Source organism: Neolamprologus brichardi, chromosome 10 (assembly GCF_056152115.1).
Source record: "Neolamprologus brichardi isolate AB-2024 chromosome 10, ASM5615211v1, whole genome shotgun sequence".
Classification (NCBI taxonomy): domain Eukaryota; kingdom Metazoa; phylum Chordata; class Actinopteri; order Cichliformes; family Cichlidae; genus Neolamprologus; species Neolamprologus brichardi.
In genome coordinates, this window is record NC_142113.1 from 31949988 (window position 1) to 31959872 (window position 9885).

Genomic DNA, 9885 nt, shown 5'->3' on the forward strand with positions numbered 1-9885 from the left:
AGTGAAGTCTGAGAAACTACAGAAAATATATTTATTAGTATGAACTGGTGGGTCTGGTGTGGAAGTTCCCACTGAGGGACAATTTACCTGATTTAAACAGCTCATCAGCCTTTCAGCATACGGCTCACCTGCTCGAACCTGTGAGTCACTGCAGTCATCAGTTTGCATTTGAATGGGGTCAAGCTGGACATTAACTGTGATAAATTGGCAGGAATCACAAATCTGTGGCCGTCTACATGCACAGAAATGAACTGCTTACATTCAGAATCCAGACAGAACCTCATAGATTCGTAATTCAACGATTCCTCCACAATTAGTGACGTAGTTGCTGCAGGACGACAATTTCACTGCAAAGTTTCATGACAAAATGCTTTGATACAGGAATATAACCAAAATACAACCAGCAGGCAACCAGCTCGTTATTGTAAACGGGCAGGTTGGTGTTGAGTTACGCTCATTACTGCAGACTCACTGCACTTTGCAAACCTTTGCAAACCTTTGCAAACCTTTGCAAGCCTCAAAGTTATTCAGACTTTGATTGTTTGGAGACTGGTTTCCTCCCACTCATAACTTCTGGGAGACCTGTTGGTCGCTGCAGCTGCTTCCAGTCAATACAGAGAAATTCAATGTAACCAGTGGGCAACCATCTGAGCTGCAAGTCATTATGTTTCTGCATTTGTGTTTTAGAATACGAGTGATATGAAATCTATCCAAAGGTTGCACCTGGTCAGCCAGTGTTTGTCACGTGACTTATTATTTATTCTTTAACATCTCCCTTGTGGGCTTGTGCATACCCTGGTTATCATTTGTGTCTTGTTGTCCTTGTAATGTTGGTATTTACTTGGTTGAGTGGTTGTTTAGTAATGAAGACGTCTTTTCTGTGGCTCTTTGTTTCTGTTCTTGTTCGTTTCAGCTGATGTGCTTCTAGTTGTTTTCCTCTTGTCTTCCTTTCTGTCCAAGTCCTGTCGTTTGTCGTTTGTCTTTCTATATTCCCCGTCTTCCCCGTTCCTCCCCGGTGTCAAGGTAACCCTCGTTCCTCATTTAGTTTTGTCTTCCTGCTTTATTTTGGTAACTTGTGTTGCGTTTCCTTCCCCTGCCTTGTTATGTCTATAGTGTTCAGCTGTGCGTCCCACCTGTTGTCTCTCATCTCGTTATCCTGTGACTGAATATTGTTCAACCTGTTGTAGCCTCTTCCCTGGAAGCTGTGTTTCCTCTCTGAAAATTCCTAGTGTTTGGAATTCTTGCCCTAGTTATTGTTTGGATATTTGGATTTTTGTGAGTCAGCGTTACGTGCCATGACATACCTGTGGCTTCGACTCCTCTCTTCTCGTGTCACTGGTGGGAGGGACTATAACACAAGGAAAGGATGTGAGGAAATGAACTGAGAAGAAACAAACTAAGAAACAAGGAAGTTGACTGGCTGCACCTGAGAGAGGGGCGTGGCCTCTGGTATGACAGGGTCTGCTTCCCCACACCTGATAAGTGTTTTTGGGTGTTGCTATTTTAAACACTACATAAAAAATGAAGCTGCAGGAACGCTGTGCACCTCTCGTTGGGACGCTGTGGGAGTACTCGGGCTGCGCTCCTTGTTGAGGTGATTGGACAACAGTGTTTTTATCCCTGCAGATCTCCTGTGCACCAGAGATGGGCAGTAACGCGTTACTTGTAATGCGTTACTGTAATCTGATTACTTTTTTCAAGTAACGAGTAAAGTAAGGGATTACTATTGCAAAAACGGTAATTAGATTACCGTTACTTTCCCGTAGGAACGCTGCGTTACTGCGTTACTAAAACCGTGATGTTTTTGCGAGAATGTCTCATGACAGTGACGTAAGCGAGTGCGACGTTCGTGACAACAGCTGTGTGCAGATCAACAATGGATCATATATCGAGTGCAGAGAGAGTATGAGCGTGCAGCGTTTAAAGCGTGGAAGTACTGACCTTACTTTGAGTTTGATTCCATAAAAAGTGACAAAAACATTAGTGTCCGTTGTGCGTGGGAAGAAAACTTCTTTTTACAGCGAAAAAAAACCCTAAACAAGCTCCGAGTGCGCAACGACGTAATGGGAAATTCACAGAGAATCTCGCGGATTCTTCCACTGACCGCGGCACACCTGCACCAGGGTAACCCTCCGCCTACCCCACTCCTGCTTTACAGGTGAAAATAGAGCAACAGGACCGCTAGTCTATTTTTATTTATTTTCTGCTGTGTTTTACTTGCATCTATTTGAAAGACTGAGTGTAAACACAAAAAAAACATTATTTTATTTTATGTGCTGGAATGTGCAGAAAATAAGTTTAAATATTAAACAAATTTCTTCCAGTCAGAGAATGTTGCAGATAATTTAATTTTTGCTTGATGCATAAAGTTAAAAGATTAAAACTAATAAAACAAGTTTTAAAAAGAGACTTTTCCATTTGATTACATTTTGTATGATGATTATGCAGAAAAAGTAGAATTGGGCTGAAAAATCTATCACTTTATCACCTATTCAGGTTGTAAATCATGTTTTTAAAAAGTAACAAAGTAACTAAGTAATTACTTACTTTTGAAAATAAGTAATCAGTAAAGTAACAGGATTACTTTTGGGGGGAAGTAATCAGTAATTAGTTACTGATTACTTTTTTCAAGTTTTTGACCAACACTGCTGTGCACATAACCCATCAATACTTCCTGACCCATGCAAAACTGCATTTGTTGTAATCAGAAACATAAAAAGGTCCGTCTGTGTTTCGATACCACAGCGGTCTGTTGGGTTTGTGCAATGCTGGAATTCTCTCCCTCTGTGGGCTCCGAGGTGCCAACATTTTCTTTCTTCGGGCTTTGGACTGAGCGCTTGCTGGCTGCGATCAAAAACCGCTCCATTTTTCTCTCCCACAATGCTCACATGAATCACATGAATAACCCGACATACAGTGGTATCACAGTGGTTGTATTCACACGAGGGAACAATGGTCACATTCATGCATGACTAAGTAACAACTAAATGATGCGGAGAGGGTGAACGTCTGTTAAAGGGCATTGTTGTGGCTAATGTTTCATTCAGTCCCTTTATGAGCTGTGAAGGGCATCTTTGTCCTGAATTTCTGACGCTAGTATGTGCATGCACAAAAAGGTCAAAGTCTACAGTTCGGTCTTCTGATCTCAGAAGGATCATTTCTATTGCTGACTCTCGTTTTCTCTTTAATTGGCCTCTTTTAGCGTTTTGTTTTGGTTGCAATGAAAAGTTGTGAGCGCTAAATCAAACTGAATTTGCTAATGCTACACCTGCTGGAGGTAATTGAATCTCTAAACTTTGTTTGAAGTGATGAGAAACCTTTAATGAATTGTTGCTCTTAACAGCAGGAGGTATGCTGTTCAAGCTGTGGATTAATTAGCTGCAGGTGTTCAGCGTAGGAAAGAAAAGCATTCCCTGCTCTATTACAGAGGAAAGAGCAGCAATTTTATAATTACTGGTGGTTGCTTGGCAGCAAAGCAGTTGGATTAAGCTTAAAAGTATTTTAATGGCCTTTTCGATCACCCTATACTGCCAGGGTATGGATACTTTATTTATCGTGCAGTCGGTTTGGCTGCATAAACAATGCAAATGTTGGGACTAAAGCCTGATTAATAATCTTACATTGGTGACCATTTACACAGGCTATGTACAGTTCAGGGCCTGGCACGACCCACGAGGGTGTAGTCTCCCAATAAGCAAAACAGCATTTCACTACTGTGCAAAACAGCACAAATACTGACTTGTTGAAGTTTTGTGCTTCTATTGCTGCTGTTTTGTGAAAGCCTCCATGCACTGGGTGTTCTTTGGCACCTGTGCTAGGATGCACCAGGTCAGGCAGGTCTTCAGGACTCATTATGTATAAATGCTTTTAAAAGACCCCTCAGTGGCTCATTTACCCACAGTGCGAGGGCATACTTTTTCAGCACTGTTGCAGGATAAATGTCATTTCATGAACCTGATCAAGTAGATTTGGGTGCTTAAAGTGAACAAAACACTGCAGAGCACAAAACATGACTCGTGACTGACAAACATCCAACTTGCTCCACTACCACTCCTCCAACATCCACACTTTGCATGTCTTTGAAGATGTTTTTTCTCTTGGCGCCCAGTATTATCTGCAGCTGGTGCAGAAGGGCACCTTGGTACATCTTTGCAATCTTTGGTAGCTGACATAACACCAGTATTTAACACCCTGAAATATATATTACATGTTGCTTGATTGAAGAAAGAAAGAGAAGGAAACTAACCAAAGCACAACCAAATAAACAGGCTTATCCTCGGTCACTGGCATTTTAGACACTGCCGCCAATTTGGCAGCTATAACAGGTAGTCACTGTGAAATGAATAACTAAAGCCCCATTCATAGGTCTACAGTCAGTGGGGTTTTTTCAGTGCAATGCAATTGTTTTTATAAAATGCCAAATCCCAACAAATGTGGTTTCAAGGTGCTTTATACTGTAAGGTAAAGACCCTAAAGTAATACAAAGAAATCAGAGAAAACCCCGACATCATATGACACCCTTTGGCGACAGTGCGAAGGAAAATCTCCTTTTAACTGGAAGAAATCTCCAGCAGAGTGGCACGTTTTCAAGCACAACCTCCAGCAACCACATCAACCAGTTGGTGCCAGTTTGCCCAGCAATCAGAACCCTGTGTGTCTGAGGCCTGAAGCATTTGAGCTGAACTAAACTTTTTTGGATGCTAATGTTTCAGGTCTCTTAAGACTTCAATGCTCTGACTCAGAACCCACACAGCCAGCAAACAATGAATTAAAAAGAACACAAAATGTATATGATGCATCCATTTTCCTCCATTTGGGGTCACAGGAGCCTAGCTCAGCTACCATGGGGTGGGGGGCGGGGTACACTGTGTTGCAGGGCACAGAAAGCACACAAAGGGCCAAATAGTGGATCTGAACTTGGGACCTTCTTGCTGTGAGGCAACTGTCCTGATCACCAACTGCTGCACCAATGGCACGAGAGGGACACAGAACTGTGGTTGATCCATAAGAAAATCTTTACAGCCTGAGACACGATACTGAAAGCTAAGCTGTAATACAAACGAGTTAAGGGATAATGCTGCCGGTGCGCTGTATTTGTGCTGAAACCCCAACGACGTTAGTCGTCCAAGCAGCTGGACACCACCGTTTATCAAAGTACAATAAAGGAGGAAACAGTTCATTTGGTGGGGTCTATTTTCACATTTGATGCTGTAGCATCTGAGGCAGCAGGATGATTTATGTGGGAGTGAGTGGAAATAGACTACACCGTGTGGGCTCATGGAAATGAAGGAACATGTCCCCCAGTTTAAATAGGATTTTGGCCAACCATGGAGCTCAGCGGCACACAGGAATAAGATATATCAGGTTCTGCACATATATACACACACAGAGACTGCAGACTGAGTCTATTTGTCACGGGGTTTCTTTCATTAGAAAGTTAAGCTTAGGCCAGGGCCCTGTATCACAAAGCCAGGCTCTCCTGGGGTCAGCTGCCGCATGCAGCCTTACTCTGGCCATCCAGGCTCACGATCCATCAGCTGCAAACACCAGGGTGGTAATCTGCCGGCTCTATTAACTCTGTTTTTTATTCTAGCCACGAGAATACTGAAGAGTAAAGGCGCAACGTGGTGAAAGGTAGATGTACAGTGGGGCAAAAAAGTATTTAGTCAGCCACCGATTGTGCAAGTTCCCCCACTTAAAATGATGACAGAGGTCAGTAATTTGCACCAGAGGTACACTTCAACTGTGAGAGACAGAATGTGAAAAAAAAATCCATGAATTCACATGGTAGGATTTGTAAAGAATTTATTCGTAAATCAGGGTGGAAAATAAGTATTTGGTCACCTCAAACAAGGAAAATCCCTGGCTCTCACAGACCTGTAACGTCTTCTGTAAGAAGCTTTTCTGTCCCCCACTCGTTACCTGTATGAATGGCACCTGTTTGACCTCATCATCTGTATAAAAGACACCTGTCCACAGCCTCAACCAGTCAGACTCCAAACTCCGCCATGGCCAAGACCAAAGAGCTTTCGAAGGACACCAGGAAAAGAATTGTAGACCTGCACCAGACTGGGAAGAGTGAATCTACAATAGGCAAGCAGCTTGGTGTGAAAAAATCAACTGTGGGAGCAATCATCAGAAAATGGAAGACATACAAGACCACTGATAATCTCCCTCGATCTGGGGCTCCACGCAAGATCTCATCCCGTGGGGTCAAAATGATCATGAGAACGGTGAGCAAAGATCCCAGAACCACACGGGGGGACCTGGTGAATGACCTGCAGAGAGCTGGGACCAAAGTAACAAAGGTCACCATCAGTAACACACTACAACAGCAGGGAATCAAATCCTGCAGTGCCAGACGTGTTCTGCTGCTGAAGCCAGTGCATGTCCAGGCCCGTCTGAAGTTTGCCAGAGAGCACATGGATGATACAGCAGAGGATTGGGAGAATGTCATGTGGTCAGATGAAACCAAAGTAGAACTTTTTGGTATAAACTCAACTCGTCGTGTTTGGAGGAAGAAGAATACTGAGTTGCATCCCAAGAACACCATACCTACTGTGAAGCATGGGGGTGGAAACATCATGCTATGGGGCTGTTTTTCTGCCAAGGGGACAGGACGACTGATCCGTGTTAAGGACAGAATGAATGAGGCCAAGTATCGTGAGATTTTGAGCCAAAACCTCCTTCCATCAGTGAGAACTTTGAAGATGAAACGAGGCTGGGTCTTCCAACATGACAATGATCCAAAACACACCGCCCGGGCAACAAAGGAGTGGCTCCGTAAGAAGCATTTGAAAGTCCTGGAGTGGCCTAGCCAGTCTCCAGACCTCAACCCCATAGAAAATCTGTGGCGGGAGTTGAAAGTCCGTGTTGCTCGGCGACAGCCCCAAAACATCACTGCTCTTGAGAAGATCTGCATGGAGGAATGGGCCAAAATACCAGCTACTGTGTGTGCAAACCTGGTAAAGACCTATAGTAAACGTTTGACCTCTGTTATTGCCAACAAAGGTTATGTTACAAAGTATTGAGTTGTATTTTTGTTAATGACCAAATACTTATTTTCCACCCTGATTTACCAATAAATTCTTTACAAATCCTACCATGTGAATTCATGGATTTTTTTTTCACATTCTGTCTCTCACAGTTGAAGTGTACCTCTGGTGCAAATTACTGACCTCTGTCATCATTTTAAGTGGGGGAACTTGCACAATCGGTGGCTGACTAAATACTTTTTTGCCCCACTGTAAGTACTAAAAGCACTTGACTAAACATAGAAGCAAAGAAATTATTTCAAGGATTTAAAGTTTGGCCATATAAGTGCATGAATGAACAGAAATGCATTTAAAATGCAAGACTTTGATCTATCAGTATGCATGTATATATATATAAATATAGATAGATAGATATAGATATTTATGTAATAGCAATATAGCTTATCAGGAAAATGCTGAAGCTGCTGTGTTTCCTCTCGGTTTTCTCTTTTCCTTAAACACTAAAATACTGATGCTGTGCAGTATGAAACCATAAGTATACCACATAAAGATGATATACTGTATATTTTATTTAAAATGCTCGCCAGCATAAAGCCAATCACCCTTTTGAATTTAACCATGACCATATCTTTTCTTCTTCAGAAGAAGATTCGATCAAGACAGTAAACTTTTTAATTACAGGCTGATAATTCATTGAGCCCTGCTTCTCTGCTGGGCTGTAAAAGATGGAGAGGGGAGGAGAAGATGGCTATAAAGGGAGAGAAAACAAGTGGGTGATGGTGAGAGTGTGAGACCGCCGGGAGCTGTAAGACTGATGATACCCACCGAGGCTTCCTGCCATGCTGGGATGTAAACAAAGAGACAAAGGGGCCCTTTAATATCATCTGACATTAACATGAGTTTCGTATCAACACTGAATACTGATATGATTTAGAGGCCATACTTTTATATGAGGAATTAGAGTGTACCCCCAGTAACAAAATGAAATCTGATTTCTTCTTGTGTCATAAAAAGTGGCCCATCGCATGAATCTCTTTGTCACTAAAACAAGTTTTTCCCCGGAAACTGCCAATAAACACATCAAATTCATGTTTTCTGGACAAATACTTCCATGCATGCGATCGCTTGTTGAATTAAAACTTCACAGAGGATTATGGGTCATTTTAGACTTTACACCTTAATTAATTAAATGAACCCATGAGAGACACTGGCCTGCTGAGCAAATGGAAATTAGAAATCAAAGCTACTCAGTAAATGCCTGCTCGAACACGAGTGGTAAGACAACTCCATGCTGCAGGCAGCAGCTAGTTAGCATTAGTGACGTCAGAAAACATTCAAAAACTCAAGCACAACCTAACATTTGCTGTATGTCTGTAAGCGATCCATTAAAACTCTTCTTTAAAGGTCAAAATGTATTTAACATGCTGCTGAAATGTGCTGCACTGACCTGGCTAACAACAACAGCGCTAACACTAGCAGCGCTAACAGTAGCAGCGCTAACAGCAGCAGCGCTAACACTAGCAGCGCTAACAGCAGCAGCGCTAACACTAGCAGCGCTAACAGTAGCAGTGCTAACAGCAGCAGCGCTAACACCAGCTATTAGTTTTGTTTCTCTGCGGTAGGAGTCTTAAAATCCAACAATATTAGAAAATTACTTTAATGCAGAAGGAATCAAGACTACAGGATAAGTGTGGTATCAAATTGTAGGTAAAAAGGAGACCTTTCATATCCTTTGGACAGACACATCTCACACTGATCCTTTTCGCTAACGCCTTTTGAATGATAAGAGTGAAACCGATGTACACTATACAATTAAAAAGTACAGCTAATCCATCACAAACGCCTGCTTTATTGTCCTTCTGGATACAAATGAGGTTGCACATCATATTTTATTCAGCAAGACTTCAAACTAGCGATTGAGTCAGGGGGAAAAAAGCCCATCAGAAAAGTGTTTACTGAGGTCACAGAGCAAGGGAGTTGAGGGCTGTTCTCTCATAGACGTCTATTAAACGAGTTGGGAAAATGTTCTGATAGCAGCCGACAAAGACAAAGTTAAGCTTGTAGATCATATTCATCATTGCCGCATTTAAACTTACCAACATTAGCTATATCAGTCCGGAAAGTTGGTGGAGGAGTAAAACTTCCTATCATTTAATGTGCTTTTAAGAACACCCATTCCCTGAGCTATTAGCCTGTCAAGCAAGAAAACATCAGGAAAGTGAAACATTCATCAGTTTGTACAAGAGTGAAACACAACTTTCAAAGTAGCTCTGCTTAAATGGATCTCTTCACTTTGATGCACCTGATGTAGACTTCATTATGCCGTCGGCTCAGTTCAAAGAGAATATTTAGGAAAAACACCGCAAATGCAAATCTTTCTGTCGAACACGAGATCCTGAGATATCGTTCAGTAGATATTTTTTCATGTTGCCAGTGAGGTTTAGAAAGTCCTGTAGTGCCTCCGGTCACCTGTTGTTTGTCTTTTCAAAATTAAGTACAAAGTCAGAAATGCTCTGAATGCAGCTGAGCAGCAGGAGACATAAAACCAGTTTAACGAAGCAATTCTGGCCACAAAGAGATTTTTTCTTCGTTTGTGAGATTTCACTTTAACAATCCTTTTTCTCATCTGGATGGCAGCTCTATTCTGTTGTGAAGAAAAGCCGACAGGCCTATTAACATGCTGCCTCCATCACATTGAAATAAAACATTCAATGCAGAAAAAAATTATTTTTTATTTAAAGATCTGTTCTTCTAGACTTCATCTTAGGTGTTAAACTTCTTTCTTCCTTCTTACATTTAAGTCAAAACAGACTGACAGCTTTGGCGTATTGTACTGTTGAGGAATATGCTGAATAAATTAATTTTATTCAGTGTGTTCAACAGTACTGGC